The sequence below is a fragment of the Oncorhynchus masou genome, chromosome 3, assembly GCF_036934945.1.
Source record: "Oncorhynchus masou masou isolate Uvic2021 chromosome 3, UVic_Omas_1.1, whole genome shotgun sequence".
Taxonomy (NCBI): Eukaryota; Metazoa; Chordata; class Actinopteri; order Salmoniformes; family Salmonidae; genus Oncorhynchus; species Oncorhynchus masou.
The window spans coordinates 41,435,461-41,458,274 of record NC_088214.1 but is presented as its reverse complement, the minus strand read 5'-3'; the positions used below and the strand labels follow the sequence as shown (position 1 = coordinate 41,458,274).

General features: G+C 42.0%; 1 protein-coding gene across 1 annotated transcript in view; it reads right to left on the bottom strand.

Moving 5' to 3' along the window:
- Positions 1-22,814, bottom strand: part of LOC135516909 (3',5'-cyclic-AMP phosphodiesterase 4B-like) — a 123,393-nt gene that overhangs the window by 23,039 nt on the left and 77,540 nt on the right. The gene's annotated exons all lie outside the window — the stretch shown is intronic.

The window sequence follows — 22,814 nt, the reverse complement described above, 5'->3', positions numbered from 1 at the left end:
CACAGTTGAAGTCGGAAGTTTACATACACTTTAGCCAAATACATTTAAACTCAGTTCTTCACAATTCCTGACATTTAATCCTTGTAAAAATTCCCTGTCTTAGGTCAGTTAGGAACTCCACTTTATTTTAAGAATGTTAAATGTCCGAAAAATAGTTGAGAGAATTATTTATTTCAGCTTTTATTTCTTTCATCACATTCCCAGTGGGTTAGAAGTTTACATACACTCCATTAGTATTTGGTAGCATTGCCTTAAAATTGTTTAAATTGGGTCAAACTTTTTGGGTAGCATTCCACAAGCTTCCCACAAAAAGTTGGGTGAATTTTGGCCCATTCCTCCTGACAGAGCTGGTGTAACTGAGTCAGGTTTGTAGGCCTCCTTGCTCGCACACACTTTTTCAGTTTTGCCCACAAATTTTCTATAGGATTGAGGTCAGGGCTTTGTGATGGGCACTCCAATACCTTGACTTTTGTTGCCATTTTGCCACAACTTTGGAAGTATGCTTGGGGTCATTGTCCATTTGGAAGACCCATTTGCGACCAAGCTTTAACTCCTGACTGATGTCTTGATGTTGCTTCAATATATCCACATAATTTTCCTTCCTCATCATGATGCCATCTATTTTGTGAAGTGCACCAGTCCCTCCTGCAGCAAAGCACCCCCACAACATGATGCCACGCCCGTGCTTCACGGTTGGGATGGTGTTCTTCAGTTTGCAAGCTTTTTCCTCCAAACATATAACGATGGTCATTATGGCCAAACAGTTCTATTTTTGTTTCATCAGACCAGAGGACACTTCTCCAAAAAGTGCAATCTTTGTCCCCATGTGCAGTTGCAAACCGTAGTCTGGCTTTTTTATGGCGGTTTTGGAGCAGTGGCTTCTTCCTTGCTGAGTGGCCTTTCAGGTTATGTCGATATAGGACTTGTTTTAGTGTGGATATAGACACTTTTGTACCCGTTTCCTCCAGCATCTTCACAAGGTCCTTTGCTTTTGTTCTGGGATTGATTTGCACTTTTCACGCCAAAGTACGTTGATCTCTAGGAGACAGAACACGTCTCCTTCCTGAGCAATATGACAGCTGCATGGTCACATGGTGTTTATCCTTCCATACTATTGTTTGTACAGATGAACGTGGTACCTTCAGGCGTTTGGAAATTGCTCCCAAGGATGAACCAGACTTGTTTTTCTGAGGTCTTGGCTGATTTATTTTGATTTTCCCATGATGTCAAGCAAATAGGCACTGAGTTTGAAGGTAGGTCTTGAAATACATCCACAGGTACACCTCGAATTATGTCAATTAGCCTGTCAGAAGCTTCTAAAGCCATGACATAATTTTCTGGAATTTTCCAAGCTGTTTAAAGGCACAGTCAACTTACTGTATGTAAACTTCTGACCCACTGGAATTGTGATACAGTGAATTATAAGCAAAATAATCTGTATGTAAACAATTGTTAGAAAAATTACTTGTGTCATGCACAAAGTAGATATCCTAACCAACATGCCAAAACTATAGTCTGTTAACAGGACATTTGTGGAGAGTTTGAAAAACTAGTTTTAATGACTCCAGCCGAAGTGTATGTAAACTTCCGACTTCAACTGTGTGTGTATGTATGTATGTATGTATGTATGTATGTGTGTATGCATCTATGTACAGTGCCTTGCGAAAGTATTCGGCCCCCTTGAACTTTGCAACCTTTTGCCACATTTCAGGCTTCAAACATAAAGATATAAAACTGTATTTTTTTGTGAAGAATCAACAACAAGTGGGACACAATCATGAAGTGGAACGACATTTATTGGATATTTCAAACTTTTTTAACAACTCAAAAACTGAAAAATTGGGCATGCAAAATTATTCAGCCCCCTTAAGTTAATACTTTGTAGCGCCACCTTTTTCTGCGATTACAGCTGTAAGTCGCTTGGGGTATGTCTCTATCAGTTTTGCACATCGAGAGACTGAAATTTTTCCCATTCCTCCTTGCAAAACAGCTCGAGCTCATCGAGGTTGGATGGAGAGCATTTGTGAACAGCAGTTTTCAGTTCTTTCCACAGATTCTTGATTGGATTCAGGTCTGGACTTTGACTTTGCCATTCTAACACCTGGATATGTTTATTTTTGAACCATTCCATTGTAGATTTTGCTTTATGTTTTGGATCATTGTCTTGTTGGAAGACAAATCTCCGTCCCAGTCTCAGGTCTTTTGCAGACTCCATCAGGTTTTCTTCCAGAATGGTCCTGTATTTGGCTCCATCCATCTTCCCATCAATTTTAACCATCTTCCCTGTCCCTGCTGAAGAAAAGCAGGCCCAAACCATGATGCTGCCACCACCATGTTTGACAGTGGGGATGGTGTGGTCAGGGTGATGAGCTGTGTTGCTTTTACGCCAAACATAACGTTTTGCATTGTTGCCAAAAAGTTCAATTTTGGTTTCATCTGACCAGAGCACCTTCTTCCACATGTTTGGTGTCTCTCCCAGGTGGCTTGTGGCAAACTTCAAACGACACTTTTTATGGATATCTTTAAGAAATGGCTTTCTTCTTGCACTCTTCCATAAAGGCCAGATTTGTGCAATATACGACTGATTGTTGTCCTATGGACAGAGTCTCCCACCTCAGCTGTAGATCTCTGCAGTTCATCCAGAGTGATCATGGGCCTCTTGGCTGCATCTCTGATCAGTCTTCTCCTTGTATGAGCTGAAGGTTTAGAGGGACGACCAGGTCTTGGTAGATTTGCAGTGGTCTGATACTCCTTCCATTTCAATATTATCTCTTGCACAGTGCTCCTTGGTATGTTTAAAGCTTGGGAAATCTTTTTGTATCCAAATCCGGCTTTAAACTTCTTCACAACAGTATCTCGGAACTGCCTGGTGTGTTCCTTGTTCTTCATGATGCTCTCTGCGCTTTTAACGGACCTCTAAGACTATCACAGTGCAGGTGCATTTATACGGAGACTTGATTACACACAGGTGGATTGTATTTATCATCATTAGTCATTTAGGTCAACATTGGATCATTCAGAGATCCTCACTGAACTTCTGGAGAGAGTTTGCTGCACTGAAAGTAAAGGGGAAGAATAATTTTGCACGCCCAATTTTTCAGTTTTTGATTTGTTAAAAAAAGTTTGAAATATCCAATAAATGTCATTCCACTTCATGATTGTGTCCCACTTGTTGTTGATTCTTCACAAAAAATACATTTTTATATCTTTATGTTTGAAGGCTGAAATGTGGCAAAACGTTGCAAAGTTCAAGGGGGCCGAATACTTTCGCAAGGCACTGTAGAATGTTTCCCTAACTAATGGAAAACTGGACACAAACATCAGGGGACCATTACAAAAACGTTCTCGCTCTCCCTAGAATCGTTAGCTGGGGAGAGAGAGAAAGAGATTAAAAAGAAAACATATCAAAAGGCAAGGCACATGCAACACAAGAGGCAAACTTTTACTCCCTAAAATGGGGGGGGGGGGACCAGACCCAGGGTTTGAGACTTCAAGGCAACTTCCTCCCACAAAAAGCATGGAGTGGATTTCTGGGAGGATGGATGACTGGACTGGAGTAGTTGGAGAGCCGTGGTGGACCATGACTGACATTTGACATGGAGAGGAACGTTTCTTTGACACAAAATCATGTGAGCCCCAGATCGTTCATACATGGGGCAAGGAGTTTTCCTCGGACCAAGTGACCTGATCAAGAAAGAAAGAGGTAATAGTTATTGCCAATAATGTATGGGGTCTAGTTATAGCCTATCTGGCCAAGAGTTTTTCCGGTTCAAGTAACATGGTCAGGGGACAACTACTTGTCCTCGTCATACGGTGCTGTGTCACTCACTGAACAGCAGTACCCACCGAAAAGGCTGCTCTGCCACTGAACATAGTTTCTGTGGGAAACCCCGATCTCCACTTTGAAGGAATCTCATATGGAACGGATCGGACCCATATGCTTCGCACAATGGGACAAACCAGTGTGTGTTACAGCAATTTGCGTCAATAACTTGGGGTAAAAGCACATCAAAGCGCTTTGACATCACAGTGACGTCACCATCGCAGAACCTATGAACTTGTGTACTGTCAAAAAGAGCAGCCATGAAATCGGAGTTCCTCCTCAAAAAACCGAGTAGCAGAAGGCGAGTTACTGCATAGGCCTATACTGCAGAGACCTATTTTCTCTCAACAACTTTTATGAAGACTCTGGACTATATCCATGTACAACAGGGTTGGTTAGGTGAATTATGCTTGAGTGATGAATAAACTTGCCTCAGACCTGAAGACTTATGTTAGCTCCTCAAGCGAATGCTTTAGTTAAGAGCGGTAACAGTCTTGTGGCACGCAGGAGACCCGGGTTCGAATCCTGGTCCGTCACACACAGGTGTCGTAGTGATGGCCCTGAAAGTGACACTGAGTGACACATGCTACAGCTTCACCAAAAGGTGATGAATAACCTTGAATATGATGTGAAGACTTATGTTAGCTCCCCAAGTTTAATGCTAAGTCTTGAGGCACGCAAGAAACGGTGGAGGTCCATCAAAGGGGGGCCTTCATAAAGGGGTGTGCTGGTGAAATCCGGCTTGCACCACAAAGCAGCTGCCTGGCCCGAACCATCGGGGGTGCGAGACGTGCCAAGAAGGTGGAACCACATCCTGCCTTTTCCCTCCATGGAGGATGTATAAAGGGACATTAGAGGGTTTCATAGCGCAGTCACTGCGCCAACATCAAAGACCACTAACTGAATCATTAAAACCGTCTGTAATGTGATTCCCTTCATAGGAGAAATAAATGGTGGTTAGTTGGTTCATTCTGTTCACACACACACACACACACACACGTTATTAGGGAGGTGTTCCTGACCACATCACCTGACCAGGACAAACTCTGGTAAGCTAATTACATAGACCCCAAAGTATTTCTGAGTCAGGTCATGTGGTTAGGAAAAACTTCTGACCATAAGGTATGCTTGGATGAACCAAAAAGTTGACCACAGGCTTGTCTTGTTTAAAAAAAAGTGCTGCACCATCTAGTGTCGTGAGTTGTGACAATACTGTATATGTGCATTGAGGTTTCGAAACATATGTCTTACTTGTTGTAGTGAGGAGCTGTAGTGTTTCAACTCAACCGAGACACAACAAGAATCGATAGGGCCCTAGTCCCAGGTTGATTATAAATGCACCACTATATAGGTCAGGAGACATTTCACAATGTCAACGGTGGCGGGGGTGATGCATTTCTTAGGTTGGAAAATGAACTCGAGACAGATCGCAACATACTTTTCCAGACAACAGGCCTTTTTTCAGGCAGACGGAGGTCTTCCTTTATTCGCAGCCAGACGTTGTTGGTCTTAATGCTTCAGCCATATGCTGCAAGCATGGGAGGAAAACAGGCCTCAGTGTGGATTTAGCCTTCTGTCCTCTCTCCCACTCTCCTTCTCTCTCTGTTGACTCTCAGTCCTCTCTCTGTCCTCTCAATCTCTCCTCTCTCGTTTCCTCTCTCCAGCCCACAAACCAGCCTCTGTCAGAGACCCATCAGCGGCACCCACTAAGGCATGCCTGGGTATCCACCCACACACCCCACCTCCGTCCACCCATCCACCTCACACTGCCCCTTTCTCTCTCTCCTCAACCCCCCCCCTCTCCACCCCTACTTCATGCCTGGATGAAGACCAGTGCTGACATGACATAACTGGTCAGCACTATACATTAGAACAAACTGAGCGAAGCAAGCTAACTGGAACGCTGGCTAGGCACAGTAACCCTATGAATCAGTTACTATATATATATATATATATATATATATATATATATATATATATATATATATATATATATATATATATATATATATATATATATATATATATATATATATATATATATATATATATATATATATATATATATATATATATATATATATATATATATATATATATATATATATATATATATATATATATATATATATATATATATATATATATATATATATGCCATTTTATGGGCCATGCTACAGTATGTACTAGTTCATTTACAGGAAAGTGCAGCAGCTACAGACCAAAACTCAGTTTCCTTTCTGTCGGTCAACTCGGTTAAACACCGCTATTGCGGATTTCGTGCGCCAGAGCCCTCTACTGAAGAACATTGGCCTTGTCAGGTGTCATTCTAATGAACACCGTGCCTCACCGGAAGACACATTCCTTCAATTCATACGCTCTTGATCGCAAGCTGAGCTATACAATTCACGCATTTCTTAAATTATGTGTTCAAATGTTCATTTTTAATCAGGCTTTACTCCAACTTAACTGTAAGGAGGGTGTTCTCATCCTTCTGGACTTGTCTTAAAGTTTGGTAACTAGTTTCTTGAAGTTCCCTACCAATTTGTTTAGTTATTCTTCTGCTTGTTTAGCCTCGCCAACTGGTTGTAAGTAAGATGAATAGCACAAACGTCTCGAAGGCGGCTGTTAACCCCTTACATACGTGAAAATGGGCCTATATGAAATGTAGGGCTGAGTTGAAATGTTTATAAACAGAAGAACTAGTAAACCGATACAGAGCTTTAGAGGAGCTTGAGCTCTGAAGTCATGTATAGCATGTTACTGGACAGCCACTGAGTTCCTATTAGGCACCTATCAATGACAAAATCGTACATTTGACCCGTATACAGGATGACAGTGGCTGCAAGTGAAAAGGGCTACGCCGGGTTTGAGTTCACAAACTTGCCCGCAGTCATGTGGTTTCAGCATGTCTTTGAATGATACTCACAAGTGTTGTCTTGTCTCGGGCTGGGTGCATGTTCAGGCTGCCCTGGATCGAACCAGCTCATGCGACCACGTTCCCTTGCTGGGAAGCTAGCTGGCTACCTAGACCATTGGCTAACAAAGGGATGCTAACCCCAACCCGTAGCTCCCGATGAAGCACTGACCTGGCCACGGTTCTGGCTACTGGGGAGCCCCATGCAGAGCTCCCCTACAGTAGATGAGATTTGTGCTATGGATGATTTCATCTTGCGCATGTCGCACCGTCTCAGCGGTCTGGAGAAGCATGGGGGCTACCGTGGTGGTGTGGGCAGTTGTACATGGAGAGCCTATTTCTCCTACCAGGTTGTTGGTCTCGTTTTGAGGATAAAAAGGAGGTAGGAAGCTGCACTTTTTCCTTACTCTGAGGACCTTTGCTGCTGCAGCGGCATCGTCTTCCAGAGCAGGGATTGACAGTCCTCGGGGGCCTGATTGACACCAATCTTTAGCCCCAGCTAACACACCTGACTCCAATAATCAACTAATCATGATCTTCAGTTTAGAATGCAATTACTTTAATTATTTTGCTAGGGATGGGGGGAAAAAAGTGTGACAGCACTCTGGCCCCCAACGACTGGAGTTGCCCAGAGTTGCCCAGGGTTTACAGAGAGTGGCAAAGTGAGCTGCCCTGCTTCCGGGTCCACCCCCATGTCTGCTCCTGCTTGTCCTGTTCCACAAGAGTAGTGCCAGTCTGCTTGGCACACGCAGCATTTTACTCCCAAGGGTGAAGTGAAAATAGCATTTTTCCCCACAGTCAGACACTCGGTTGTTGAGAATGGTGAAAATGAAAAGAGGGATCCTCCCCTGGGTACCTTTACCTCAGCGGAGTCTGAGTTTCAAGATACGGGGGTGAATCTGGGTTTGTGGTCAGATCACATGGAGCTATCCTTCCAGCATGGAAATATAGAACTGGCAAATATCGCTGTCTCCTTCAGAGTTACAAAGGACTCACATTCGGTTGACAACTTGGTTTCTCTGGCCAGTTCCAGGGTTTTTTGGGGGGCAGCAAAAGGTTGCTAGATCGAATCCCCGATCTGACAATGTAAAAATCTGTCTTTCTGCCCTTGAACAAGGCAGTTAACCTCACTAGGCTGTCATGGTAAATAAGATTTCATTCTTAACTGACTTGCCTAGTTAAATAATAGGTTAAGTAATAGAAAAATGTATAACAAAAAATCTATGAGACAGAGATGGAGGTTTTGGCTATAGATCAGAGATTCCCCTTCTATGTCGCCGAATGGCTGCCTGCCTGTCAGTAGAGTGGCCGTCCTCCCCTCAAATGGAAGGCATCAAGGTTTGGTGGCCAATACCTGCCACCAGTGTTAGCCTCAGTCAAGTACTAGCTCTTGTCCCACGCGCACAGGCAGGTCTGGCACCAGCGTCCAGAGATTTGGAGTTTGGGCTTGACCCCTGAAAAGGTCCAATCTGACGGCAAGGGGTTTACCTCTGAACGTTATTGCTACTATAACGTCCGCAAGGGCACCGTCCCCGACAGGGTTGTATAGGTATAAGTGGCGGGCGTTCCAGCTTTGGTGCCAAAGTAAAGGAATTGTTCCTTTTCAGAGCTCTCTGGTGCACATTTTAATGTTCCTACAGGTGCTTTTCGACCAGGGCCGTTCATTCTCCACCCTGAAGGTGTATATGGCAGCTATTTCAGCAAGTCATGTTGGAATTGACGGTGCAACTCCAGGGGCTCATCCCCTGGCGGTGCGGTTAAAAAAGTGGGCAGTTTCGAAACCTATTGCGCCCCTTTGAACCGATGAAGTTTGTGGATCTGAAGATCCTCTCCTACAAGACAGCCCTGCTTGTGGCTTTGGCCTTGGCTAAACGCATTGAAGATCTCCACACATTATCCGTTCACCCATCCTGTATGAAGTCCGTCCTTGGTAACTGTAAGGTCACGTTGTGTCTGAATGCGGCCTTCGCCCCCTAAGATCATGACTATCACCTACAGGTCTCTAGCTTTTGAGCCTTTTCCCTTTTCGCCTCCTCTGGGCGTTGTTTAAAGCTTTACCTGTAGGACACGTTTCCGACTCATTCCATGGAGGGCTGAGTGTCTGCAGGTTTTCGCTCTACCCTTGTCTTGATTGATGAATTAAGGTCACTGATTAGTTAGGAACTCCTCTCACCTAGTTGTATAAGCCTTAATTGGACACAAATTGAAAGGAGAAATCAAAAACGACCCGCCTTGGAATGAGTTTGACACCCCTGCTGTCAGAGATATTTGTGCTGCGGCGAGTTGGGCATCTCCACACACTTTTGTGAGGTTTTATTGCTTGGATGTCACTGCCCCCAGTGTAGCCCACAGTGTGCTTATGGCTGGACAGGAGAAGGTCAATAGGCAGCATGCAGATTGCACAATACCCAGGTGCCGCAGGATTTCCTGTCGGGTTGGAACTCTGGGTGGTCTGCCGTGGGCCATTACATTTCGTGTACACTGGGGTCAGCTTGGGGCGTGATTTCATGTCTCCATAGCTGTGTTGTACCGAGTTGACAGACTGAAAAGGAACTTACAGTTATGACTATAACTACTGTTCCCTAAAGGAGGGAAACGAGATACAACCCGGAAACACACACCCAACAAATATTTTCGCACGTTCATCATCAGTTCATAAACTAAGACTAATTTGTTTGGAGAATTCGATAAGTCATTAAGTTGATATGCACAGTATGTTTTACAATATCACATTGCAGTTGGTATAATATTTAATGATCCAAAAGTCTCTTGAGAACCAGTGGAATAGGTAGACTTTTCTGGCCCGTCCAGAAACCACATCATGACTTTTTTTGTAGTTTGTCAACAGCATTGTTGATTGTGTCTCTTGAGAGATAAGTGCGGCTCAATCTCTTTAAACTATCAACACAACAGTCAAGTTTGATTGACGCCCTCCCCACCACACACACACTCTCTCTCACCCACCATCACACACACACACACATATACAACCCCCAGCCTGAGGCCCTCACAATGCATTAGGGGGACTTTTCCTGCAGGGCTGCTGGCACGGGCTGACTCTAGGGATGGGCCGCAGTCAGCTTTATGGGTGTGCTGACGTCAATAACATAATTCAAATACTAAACCAGACTGCATGCTTCCAGCCCTCAGGATCCCTCTACTCTGGGCCAGACACAGGGAAAACAAGACATGGATTTAACATTACACGATAGGACTGAGTAACACCGAAAAGGACTGCTGCAGACTAGCACCCAGTGACAGAGTGATGCTACTGATCTGATTTGGATTGGTTTGACCACAGGAAGAGTAACTGCTGCTTCTTCAAAAGCTAATGGGGATCCAAATAAACAAATATAAAGGTTTAAACTTGAAACCAGACATATGTGTCTTTTCATTTTCATGCTGTTATATTATGTATCTGGCTGTTCTGACAGCTTTGCCAGTGCAAATAGCACAAAGATGGCGGATTATCCATTTAAAAACCTCTTAAGGATCAGACCTTTCCCCCCCCCCAATTTTCACCTAAAATGACATACCCAAATCTAACTGCCTGTAGCAAGGATATACATATTCTCGATGACACTTTGAAGTTTGTGGAAATGTGAAATTAATGCCGGAGAATATAACACATTAGATCTGGTAAAAGATAATACAAAGAAAAAAAAAACGTTAAAAATTGTTGCTCCATCTTTGAAATGCAAGAGAAAGGCCGTAATGTATTATTCCAGTTTAGGCGCAATTTAGATTTTGGCAACTAGATGGCAGCAGTGTATGTGCAACGTTTTAGACTGATCCAATGAACCATTTGCATTTCTGTTTAAAATGTTTTATCAAGTCTGCCCAAATGTGCCTAATTGGTTTATTATTACATTTTCAAGTTCATAACTGCACTCTCCTCAAACAATAGCATGGTATTATTTCACTGTACTAGCTACTGTAAATTGGACAGTGCACTTAGATTAACAAGAATTTAAGCTTTCTGACCATATCAGATATGTCTATGTCCTGGGAAATGTTATTGTTACTTACAACCTCATGCTAATCACATAAGCACACGTTAGCTCAAACATCCCACGGAGGGGACACCGGTCCTGTAGAGGTTTAACATGGGCTGCCTGCTAATTTTCGGCTGCGTTTCAACTTGTCAATTATAAATGATTTTCAAACAAGTTGTATTTTTTTAACAGTTTGAATTGAGGTGTGTTGAGGTCCTCATTAATTCACATAGAAGTAGTCCATTTCAGCGCTGCGGACAATCAATGTTTAGGCTTTACTGAGCCGGACAAACTTCTCTCTTCGAGGAGAGCCCACCCGCTTCCCAAATGTTTGCACAGATCAAGTATGCATGAATTGGAACATTTTCTGGCTGGGGCTCGCATTGCCTTCCTTGTTGTTTTCCTTACAAATTATAACTTTGGACATGTGTGCGTTCCTATCAAAGTAAGTTCCTTATTTTATGTATATCGTGTTGTCGTTTCTACTGTAGGTGCATAGAGTACATATGTATGGAGCATAATGTATATACAGTTTTATTCACATTTTCAAGTACTGGTGACAAATAATGCATTCTGATTATTGCATAGATTAATGGACACCTATGATGTGTGTAAAATACTTTGTTGAAGGTAGCACTGATTATAATGAGCTAATGCTAAGCTATTTGCCAGCTATGTGTGGCGCCATATTTTTTGACATTATACATGGATTTCTGGGTGTCACCTAAATGTCTGTCAGACCAAACATGTTATGAGGTGAAGGAGTGTTTTACTCATCGTTCGAGTAAACTTCCAGAAGTGAAGTGAATGATCATAGATGACACACACCCTTCAACATGCATACTATAAGCAGACTAGAAAGTGTTTTACTCAATTATTTAGATCAATGGTGAGCTCACCCGTGATGTGATTAATTATAAATTGTAATTGCTTAACTAATTCATATTGTAGTTTCTGTCAGCCGAGAGTTATAAAAATATGACCATTTGTGTTACTGTCAATATTTCCGCTAGGACAAATGTAGCCTACATTTTCCCGTTTGGATGATCGTGTTATGCTGTAGCTACTTCTGTGAATGTCTGAACATTGCATCCAGAAATAAACTGTTCAAATTCTGGACATAACTTTGTAAGGACTGTGTGTGCAAAATGTTTCTGTGAAAAAACAGTGTGGCCAGCTCAAATGCTGATTGTTGCATCAATCGAAAGTGGATGTTCTAAATATGCGTTCTAATCCCGCCGGTTTGAGTTTACACTGCAGGGACCACTGTAGAAAGATCACACCTGTTTGTTGGTTTGTTGGTAAGTGTCAAAAGGTTAATTCCAATTTTTCAGGGGGTGATGCAGCACCCTTAACACCCATACTTTCCGCGGCTATGGACACTGATGTGGCTTTCCAACAGCAAGGTGCAGTGTTACCATTGTTTACCAAAGTTGTTCTTTATAATGTTGAAACAAAATGTCCCCAAACCCCATAAATCACACACTCACAAACTGCAAATGTGTGTACATCTGTGCCATTATAACGTCTGTGACAGCATAAGGCAGCGCCATTTAGGCAACAACCTATAGGAATTCACATCCAGTTTAATCCCTGAATTGTTCTGCCTATGCTAAAACAGCATTCTCTATGGCAACTGCAAAAACCTGCAATCAAAACTTCATGACCTTTGTTCATGCAATCGACATGTTGGCGCAAGTCAGATTTTTCTTTGCTCGTACAGGACCAATAAAAGCCAAGTACACTCATTTGGTGGGGGGTAAAAACGTAAAAACAAATAATGATTTTAGATTTTTATTTTATTTTTTAAGTTGTGATTTATCAGGAAGTAGTGCAGCACCCTCAGCCACCCACTTCCTGCGGCTACGGGAATACACCGCTCTGTTTCAGTAACCTGTCTGTATAACCTGTTTTACATTCCACTATGCAATAGTCTACCTCTCATGACGTAGTTTACAATATGAAACAAAAGGTGGATGAGCAATGTTTTGTGGGGCCCACACCCATGGGGAGCTATGCACACAGTCACTTGTGTGTTTGTTTTTTTGGGGCTAGGAATGTGGTTGTTCGTAAAGTTTTGGCTCATTGAGTTCTCATTTTACAGAGTCATGTGTGTTGAGGCTGACCAACGTTGGTGGGAAAGGGCCTACTTACACAAAAAATTACTCACACAAGCATACAGAGTATGCAGAGATATAAACACAGATTCCTGCAAGGGTTCAACACTCTGGGGGAAAAAAACCAACAGTGAAAGGAAATAATAATAACCTTCATAAAATAATCCTACATTAGTATGGACATTAGAAGGACAGAGACACTGTAAACATCCATAACGGTCCCATTCATACATTCACTGGTACAGTAAACATACATTTTCTGAGAGGCTGCTTAAAGGGAGTTAGTTAAAACGCTACATCCCCTCTAAAAGAAGATTAACAAGTCATCTAGCCACAATCCCCTTTCATGCTTTCAGAGCCAACCACCAGCCATGTATCCCCCTACTAGTTTACATGTTGTGACGCCCAGCGATAGCCTTTAAAGATGAATTACCGAATACCGATCGTTGACCGCCAAAAGATGTCAGAACTGCGTATTTCCCTGAAAAAAATGGCATTTATCAACACGCCAATGCATTAATACACACACAAAAAAATCCTCTGATCTAATACAATGTTGTTGATATGAGCGGCTTGGTGGGATGGGGCCAAGATTCGGCGAAGCATCAACTCAGAAATCACGCACGGACATGAGATGGTTTTGAATGTTTTCACCATTGACTCGCATTACCTCGTAATGGCAACATTGTAAACTAGCACCCAGTGACGCAGTGATGCTACTGTTCTAATTTGGATTGGGCCTCCATCTCTCTTCCACTCTTTAACCTTGTGACACCGGACCGGTCTCTCTCTCTCCTGTTTATTTCATTTGGCATGGTTCTTTCTTTCTGGCTGTCCACTTGTTTATTGTGGTGAGAGCCTGGTTTCCGCTGGCCTCATGCAGTCTCAGGAAGGTCACATTTCTGTTGTCTTCCTCCATTATTTTCTCTCTCCCTCTCACCATCTTTCTTTTCTACTCCAGCTCTCTTTCAACACATGCCCATCTTCATTACTCCATCTTTACTCCAGCACCTGCTCCCGCTCTCTCTCGAGGGTTCCTTTAATGCATCGTGCAGTGATATGCAACTGAGCAAATACCGGAAAAACGCAGGTATCCTTTTCCCCCCATGACGTTGATCTTAAATGAAAGACTAGTCTCGTCTAACAAAACACAGACGCAAAACAGGAAAAATCTGTTCTCCCTTCCTTCTCCGTTTCCTGTCATGGAAATTCTATTGGCTTTGACAAACAGAAGACAAAGAGCTGGATAGAAATGTGAGGATGTGAGGTTCTTTTTCCTATTGGCACGTTTGTTCATTGTTATGGTTCAAATCAGTATTAACAATGACTCGTTATTTAGGTTGATGTCATCTGTTGAGTACTTAAAAAGGCATTTAAAGTAGAGGTTTGAAGAGTGACGGGTGCAGATTTAATGGAGTGTAAAATGTGCCATTCACCAACATTTGGAGTGAACAGTGAATGTATTCTAAACACAACTAGATAGATTTGATAGTGTCCTTATTAGTCTTAAACAGTGTTGGTGTGCATGTGTGTGTCATACATACAGTAACCTTTCATTTTTGTATGTGCACAGTATCTGTACTTATATCGTTGTATTTATTTTATTTACTGTATGCTCTTTCAGTCCATTTCCCACAAAGTTGGGGTGTTTGTATGTGTTCCTGCCTCTGCATGTGCGGGAAGGACAATGCAAAACTCCTCAATCGTCTTGTATTTTCTTCCCTGCAAGTCTACACTTGTTGTGATAGGAAGTGCCGAGGGCCCTTATGCGGGTCATCCTGACGTTAGTAAACTTGGACGGACCCGCGAAACAGGAATCCACCCCTTCTCCTTCATTCCTTCCATCCTCCACCTGATATCAATCTGGGATGTCTGGAGAAGCCTCTTCGCCTATCTCATCGTTCTCCGATTGCGACATCAGTGAAAAGGATGTTTTTTTTTACGTTGTTGTTTAGTCGTCACGATTCATTTCCTGTGATGATGATAATGGCATCATTGCACCCTTCAGCTGTGAGGGGAGCACACCTGGGTTCAAATAGTTTTGTTTTCTTTCAAATGAACATTTGCTTAAACCAGTCTGGAGTGTCAGATGGGCAGAGTTTGCACTTTTGAAATGATTCAATTGGTTCTATTGAGCCAGGGAAGCTAAACAAATCGCACAAAATCTTTGAAAGGAAAACAAATACAATTTGAACCCGGGTCTGGAGGGGCGCTTGTTTTTATGCCCAGTGTCTACTTAAGTGATCATGCACCGATAAGCCGGTTTTTGGAGGACATATTGGCAAGGGGCCTCCAAACACTGGCTTCACTTTATCACTTTTATACAACGGGTTACCATCATATTCAAATAATGATTTACATATTTTCATTAAAAAAAATATTTTGATAAATGTATTCATACTATTTCATCCTTCCATACCTTAAGGGAACATTTCAACATTTTCTGTATGGTTAGTGAGAAAGTCCATATTGCAAATGTACCGTCCCTTACTAGACGTCCGAAAACATTTTTAAAATTCGGGGACGGCGTCGGGCTGAGCGGCAGGGCCAGACCTACCGGGAAGTCATCAAATGAACTTTGTCGGACATTCGGTTTTTGTTTTATAAAATAATCACATTTTGGTCATTTTTCCGCTATCCCGGAAAATCCCACAAGAGGGCATAAGCAATCATACTGCAATTTGACAAAACATCACGAATCACGACGGGCCTTATCTCGAAAACTGAAAATATTTCGAAGCCGAAACTTGGTGAGCATAGGTTTGGCATAATGGGCAGTTGGCCCCGAACAAGATGGCGTCTAGGCCTCAACGGTTTATAGCCATTTTTGTGGGATTAAAGGTCCAAAATGAAAATAGAGAAATTATTTTTTCACTTCACGTCAAAGTCAAGGAGCCTCCGGTGTCAATAACAAAAAAAAATCAGCCATTTATCTATCGTCATTTAAGAGAAATCGTACAATGATAGATTTGTGATGTTCAAATATAGGTTTTTTTTTTTTCAACAGTTACAGATCCAGTTGCAGGGTGTTCATACGAATATTTTTAAAGTGTGCTGCGGAGCTCTGCGAGATTTCTGTGATTTTCTATGATTTTCTGAAATAACACACACTCACTAAACCCTCCGTAAATAACTCAGTTCTTAACGTAAAGACTTAAACCTCAGGATTCTGTAAAGGCATACCCCAATGAGGATATGAGTTTATTTATAGCTTCCTGTGCCAACAGGAAGTGCCTTAAATGGTGTCATAGTGGCTGTATCCAAGGGTTAAAAAGGTCAGATCTTTTCAAAACTTCATATGTGTGATTAGGCAACCCTCCTGAACTGTAAAATCAGTAATTTCTCCCAACAGATGTCAAAGAAAAGCTCTCACACACACACACAGCAAGGATGGAGTGACAAAGCGCGGTGTTTAAAGACACAGAGAGCAGGCAATGGCATAAACATAATCCCAAGGCCGTGCCGAGTTCAACGAGATATCCCGCTTGACCGTAGCTCGCTTGGTCTAAGCGCAGCGACCATTAGAAAAGTAGGCCCAAAATTAAGCCTGCACCACAACGTCATTTGATTTTGGGTGACAGCGGCGGAACCGTTAGGTTTAGAAGGACAATTCAAACACAGGAATGTTTGAACAGTTTGCATTGACTTCTCTCCCCATAGGAATAGGAACTAATTGCGCTGTGAATTATGGGCCTGCTCTGACATATGTGATAGTTGGCTTCTAAATGAGTTGGAAAAAGTGGGTTTGGTGTCAATTGATATCAGTTTGGTGTCAGAATGACATCTAATTGACTGATGGACACTGACTTGCTAGTTGACTTTTGTTAATTTGCAATATGTTTAAGCGGAGAGGGACCATCACCAAAATGGCATTCTGAAATCAACACAAAAAATGGCATCACCATAGTGTCCAGACTGTGCCGAGTTCAACGAGACGCCCCGCTTGACCGTAGCTCGCTCGGTCTGAGCGCAGCGACCATGAGAAAAGTAGGCCCAAAATGAAGCCTGCACCACAAAGTAAATTGATTTTGGGTGACAGCGGCGGAACCGTTAGGTTTAGAAGGACAATTCAAACACAGGAATGTTCCTAAGGTCCTCCCGATCTGTGCAAGCCCAACCTTGACCGTGTGGCATTAACCCTTCACAGTTAAAAGAAGGTGTTTACATAAAAACAGTTTGCATTGACTTCTCTCCCCATAGGAATACATTGCCTGCTCCCCTAAATTCAACCTGGAGCCTATATGGGTTATGAATGCCTTATGAACCTGTCTTCGGTACCAGTCCATCAGGCCACTATAAGGTCTACCTGTGTCGATTCTAAGCTTCCTGGACCAACCGGAAGTGGTTAAAATCGCCCTAAAAGTGTATACCCATAATCTGCCTGCAGTTTGATAGACATAGTGCATTCAACCCTGTGTAAATCAGTCAGTTTTTATGGTAAAGACTTAACTCAGGATTCCGTAATAGAATACCCCAATGAGGATGTGTGTTGAGTTATAGCTTCCTGTGCCAACCGGAAGTGCCATAATTGGTGTCTCATGGGCTGTTTCGAGGGGTTAAAAAATCAGATCTTTCCAAAACTTCATATATGTGATTAGGCAACCCCCATGAACTGTAAATCAGTAATTTTTCCCATAAAATTTCAAAGGAAAACTAAATCACACACACAGCTTGGAAGGAGGTACCCATTGGGGTGTGTAGAGACATACACTCCCTGCATTAGTTAACCTTGTTGGAACTTTTAAAGAACCGTCAGACCTAGAGTTCCGAAACTTTAGAATTCTGTTCTAGACCTCAGGTCGATAGTGCGTGGTGAGTTACGTCACTCTAGAAGGTTCTCGGACCGAGTAACAGCCTCGTACATTTGCAATGACTTCAATTCATTTTGACCATTACAAAAATGTTGACATTTAGAAATGTCCCAGAGTCACAAGACTAGGTGCATTGTGACCGTCTCGGCCCATAGAGACAGAACTCAACGTTTCTGTCCGATAGCTCATTCAAGGACCCCGTAGCAAGTAATTGAAAAAAGTGGATTTTCAGCACCAATTAGGGTTTTACTCGGACACCAAATGACCTATCGAGCTGAAACTTGGGATTCGGGGTCGCCTCAGCTAGACCTACACATAACACAAGAAATGGATCCGCAGCTAGAACGTAACTACGTGTTTTATGGTTTTTTTATGGTTTGAACCGAAGGCGTTGTGAATTTTGGGCCAGCTCTGAAGTATGTGATACTTGGCTCCTAAACGAGTTGGGAAAAGTGGGTTTGGTGTCAGTTTGTATCAGTTTGGTGTCAGAATGATATCAAATTGACTGATGGACGGTGACTTGCTGGTGACTCTTGTCCATTTGCAATATGTTTAAACGGTGAGGTACCATCACCAAAAGTGACATTCTGAAATCAACCCTAAAGAGCGATGGAGAGGTACCAGAATCACTGCCCAGCCATCCCCGAGTTCATCGGGCCAGTCAATTTGGCATTCCTGCACGATTTTTATAGCATGACAAATTTGCGATGGTGAATGCCCAGTTAACCATATTGCAAATGCACAGTGACTTTGCAAGAGTGAGAAAACATAAACAAATGGAAATTCTGAAATCAACCCTAACGAGCGATGGAGAGGTACCAGAATCACTGCCCAGCCATCCCAAGTTCATCGGGCCAGTCAATTTGGCATTCCTGCACGATTTTTATAGCATGACAAATTTGCGATGGTGAATGCCCAGTTAACCATATTGCAAATGCACAGTGACTTTGCAAAAGTGAGAAAACATAAACAAATGGACATGATGAAATCAACACCACGAGTGATGGAAAGGAACAACAATCACTGCCTGGCCATCCCGAGTTCATCAGGCCAGTCAATTTAGCATTTCTGCAGGATTTTTGAGCATTTTTGAGCAAATTTCTTATGACATTTGGCCCCCACAAAACATATGCCACTTTTTAAGGGTGTGTGAAGTTTTTTATAAAATTTAGCTATTTTTGACTTTTGACTTCCTATGAAATCATATTCCAAATGGAGAAAACATATGCCTAATGCACAAGTAAAAAAATATTATAATTAAATTATAATAAAATATGACTAAAGTATGTTGATACAGTTCTTATACGTGTGTAATTGACACAAAATTCGAAAGAATTTCGAAAAACGGTCCAGAAAGCACTTTTTTAGGGGTGTGTGAAGTTAATGAAATTTTGCAATTTCTGACTTTTGACTTCCTATGAAATCTTATTGCAAATGGAGAAAACATATGCAATAATGCGCAAAAAAAAAAAAAAAAAAATTATGATAATAAAATTGGACAAAAGTATATTCATACAGTTCTTACACATGTGTAATTGACAAAAAAAGCGAAAGAATTTCGAAAAACGGTCCAGAAAGCACTTTTTTAGGGGTGTGTGAAGTTTATGAAATTTTGCAATTATTGACTTTTGACTTCCTATGAAATCTTATTGCAAATGGAGAAAACATATGCAATAATGCGCAAGTAAAAAAATAAATAAAAATTATGATAATAAAATTGGACAAAAGTATATTCATACAGTTCTTACACATGTGTAATTGACAAAAAAAGCAAAATAATTTCGAAAAACGGTCCAGAAAGCACTTTTTTAAGGGGTGATAAGTTTTTGACAAAAAATTCATTTTTTCAAAATTTGGCTTTTGGATGTTGACTTGGGGTCCATTTCCTATATGAAAAACCACGGTGGAGCGCACACGCCACCTGTTGGATTTTTGAAGTGTTACAACTGGCAATTGCCATATGGCATTTGCAAAACATTTTGCATGAATCAACGCCGATTTGGGTGGTATTGTCCATCGTGTACATGGTTTGTACTATGCCAATGGTTTCCCATTCATTTTTGTCCATTTCAGGGGGGTATTCCATAACACAAGATATAGTCCCTACACAAATTTAGGGTTGCTCCCCAAGCCGGCTGGTCGTTTGTTCGATCGGTTCAATTTCCAGAGATGTGACCCAGCGCTCTTATCCCTTGTTTGCTAGCTAGCCAACTACGGCTAACTTACAATCATGTCAAAAAGTGCAGCAAGAATAACAGCAAAATAGCTGCATTTGCATTTAAGCCGTTTTCTAGTGACATCTATTTGGATACATCCATAACAATGAGCTAATGATGCACAATTTCGACTGGCATAGAAAATGTGCTCTCTCGTCAGGACACTGTTGTTCAGAGCCAACAACACAGCTAACACAATCACTTCAAACTGAAGCTGGCACGAAAGCAAACGAGCTGCACTTCATGTCGTTTGACCGGTTTTCTATTGATAGTTCTTTGTACAGTGGTTGCTCCACTAAAAGATTTTCGATTATGCTGCGGGACTTAGAGGTAATTTGTGGTTTAGTACGGTACCCTGCATCACTACTACATTGCTCCAGACCAGCGCAAGGGGGAGTTAGAGCACTGATTATGCTTTTGGGTCCTAAGGTGCTACTGTGTCTCTAACTGACAATGAATGGGCGACATAAACCTAAATAGAAACGGATAATTGTGTACGACTTCAGTATTATTTACTAAAACTGTTGTTACACTAAGAGAAACTTAGACTACAATTAGGATGTGGAAATGTTAGGATTATTTTGCTCTTACTGTAGTACTGTAGCCTACTCCCGACCGGTCACGTTGTACAGCGCCTGAGTGACGCAGAGGTTTAAGACACTGCGTCGCAGTGCAAGCTGTGATACAGATGCTGGTTCAATACCCGTGCCGGCCTCGACTGGGAGACCCATGACATGACATGACATGACTGTAGGTTTTTGGTTTCTCTCCCTCTAAAAACAATCTGGCTTTATTTGCAAATTATTAACAATGTCTCACCCCATGTTCAAGAATGCCATTTTTCGCACTCATTTTACATTATTTGAAAATGAAATCTCCAAAATATAAAATCCCCTTGGATATTCTCAAATTGAAGTTTGTGTGACATGTACACACACAGGTGTAGTAGACCTTACAGGGAAATGCTTTCTTACAGGCTCAAACCAATAGTGCAAAAAATGTATTGGGTGATCAATAGGTAAGTAAAGAAATAAAAACAACAGTAAAAAGACAGTGAAAAATAACAGTAGCGAGGCTACATACAGGCAACGGTTAGTCGGGCTGATTGAGGTAGTATGTACATGTAGATATGGTTAAAGTGACTATGCGTATATGATGAACAGAGAGTAGCAGTAGCGTAAAAGAGGGGTTGGCGGGTGGCGGGACACAATGCAGATAGCCCGGTTAGCCAATGTGCGGGAGCACTGGTTGGTTGGGCCAATTGAGGTAGTACACACATGAATGTATAGTTAGTCACTATGCATATATGATAAACAGAGAGTAGCAGCAGCGTAAAATGTAAAACGCCCAATGTTTCAGTTTTTGATTTGTTAAAAAAGTTTGAAATATCCAATAAATGTTGTTCCACTTCATGATTGTGTCCCACTTGTTGTTGATTCTTCACAAAAAATACAGTTTTATATCTTTATGTTTGAAGCCTGAAATTTAGCAAAAGGTCGCAAAGTTCAAGGGGGCCGAATACTTTCGCAAGGCACTGTATACCTATGTTCTCTGTTTGTCTGTTGGTCTTGTTTGTCAAGCCAACCAGTGGTTTGTCTCAGCTCCTGCTTTTCCCTAGTCTCTCGTTTTCTCGCCCTCCTGGTTTTGACCCTTGCCTGTCCTGACTCTGAGCCCGCCTGTCTGACCCCTCTGCCTGCCCCTGACCCTGCCTGCCGTCCTGTACCTTTGCCCCTTCTCTGGATTATCGACCCCTGCCTGCCTTGACCTGCCCGTTGCCTGCCCCTGTTTCTGTAATAAACATTGTTACTTCAACAGTCTGCATTTGGGTCTTACCTGAAACGTGATATGGACACCATGTACAGTATTATAATAGCCCTCCCGATTGGCGCAGCAGTCTAAGAAACTGCATCGCATTGCAAAACGCGTTGCTACAGATGCAGGTTTGATACCCATGCCGGCCACCAACGGGAGACCCATATGTAATTATTGGCGGTCACGTCATTGGAAAAAATATTTTGCGATATACTGTAGGCGACGTGAGTCTCACTAGTCTTGAGTAATGTGCTGTTAGAAGTGGTGTAGGTCTTATTTATTTAAAAAGAGAATATTGAAGTTAGAACCAGTAGGATTTGAAGCAATAGCCTACCCGCTGTGGTCAACTATTTTAGCACCGTTTTGCGCTGCTCTGAGACAAGCATGGGGACTGGTCTTGATAAAATCAATGAGATTTTTATTTTCATTGAATCTCCATTTGGGTATTGGTTAGACTACAATTATACAATTAGAGTGTCATAATGTTATGCTCTTAGTACTGTAGCCTACTCCCGACCGTCACATTGTACAGAGTTTTTGTTTGTTTTTATTGGAATAGAAACACCATAATATTAATCAAATTATTAAGCAACATTTCTTTAGAATCAGTCCCATATACACTATGTTCTTACAAAAAAAGGTTTTAAATTCTCTAGTACTGCCACTATTGAAGGCTATCAAATGCTTCTCAAATATGCCCTTTGGTGGTCAAAAGAGCACTAACTAGCTTTAATGGTTACAATGGCTGACACTTAAATAACGTGTCAGTTTATAATAGCAATAAAGGCACCACAGGGGGTTGTGATATATGGCCGATATACCACAGCTAAGGGGTGTGTCCAGGCACTCCGCAATGCGCCGTTCCCGAGAACAGCCCTTAGCTGTGGTATATTGGCCATATACCAAACCCCTTGTGCCTTATTGCTTAATTATATTCCACCCTTTGGCTCTGTCTATTCATCTGTAGGTCTCCCTGTCTGTGTGTCTTTGGTGGAAAAACATTGACACTTTATGACCAGCTGTGTGTTATGCATTACATAGACATAGCGCATTATGAATGAATGCATTACAGCCTTTTGAGCATTCGCAGACTGCCATAAACAGAAACAAGCGGTTATGAACG